Here is a 992-nt window from a genome sequence, read left to right as displayed (position 1 = left end):
ATATATATATATATATATATATATATATATATATATAGAGAGAGAGAGAGAGAGAGAGAAAGAGAAGGCCGACGGTCCTTTATCTTTAAAGCCTATTAATTCACCCATGAATATCTAGTTTCATGCAATTATCACTCCTTCTCATTCAAAGTTCCTAAGAATTATTATTGCTAGGTTTTGTTTTCCTTTTTTGGCCCACATGGGAAATTTTTATAAATTAAGAATTTAGCATGAACAGCATTCAGAACACTCCTCATTGACTTTGCAATTCAAATTCATGCCACTGGCCTCTTTTAGTTATTTTCTCTGCTGTCTTTAAAATAATGTAAGGCACATTGCATAAAATGCCTTAGATGCATTGTTTGAATAAAAGACGGGATGGTCATGATAGAAGCTCCATTAATTATAGATCTGCTTGATTATTACTGACTTGAAGCTAAATGAGGGATAAAAAAACAGTCACAAACACTAATCAACAATACCCTTCAGCACCAACAACATCACCACCGAAATATGCCAAGAAAGGAGGTCAAAGTGCTGGAAATAGCAACCGAATCACTCTCAATTTACATCTTACTATCTTAAAAAAAGACATTCGATAATGAAATCTTGGGTTCTCTATGCATAACAAAAAGATGAAATGGTCACAATTATAAAGCTTTTGACCAAAGGTCAGTTCATTTTCAGCAGACATGAAGTTAAATGATTGCAACTACAAGAATGTAATCTTTCATACAAATTACTGCCATCACAGACACCATATCAATCAGAACCATAAGTGCCAGCTCAACCAAGTACTGTATGACACAAACAAGACACAAGTAACCAAGACGACAACAAAGGAAATTCTTTGTTTATCAGTTATTTTGCTTGGTTTCATTTCCATTTCCATTGACAGAAAAAAACATCACCACCAAATCAAAATTGCTTTTTGACAAACACAAGTATACATACAATAAAAAGATTATATATATAATATATATATATATATA

Source organism: Octopus bimaculoides, chromosome 5, assembly GCF_001194135.2.
Source record: "Octopus bimaculoides isolate UCB-OBI-ISO-001 chromosome 5, ASM119413v2, whole genome shotgun sequence".
Taxonomy (NCBI): domain Eukaryota; kingdom Metazoa; phylum Mollusca; class Cephalopoda; order Octopoda; family Octopodidae; genus Octopus; species Octopus bimaculoides.
Note: the sequence above shows the minus strand (reverse complement) of the source record.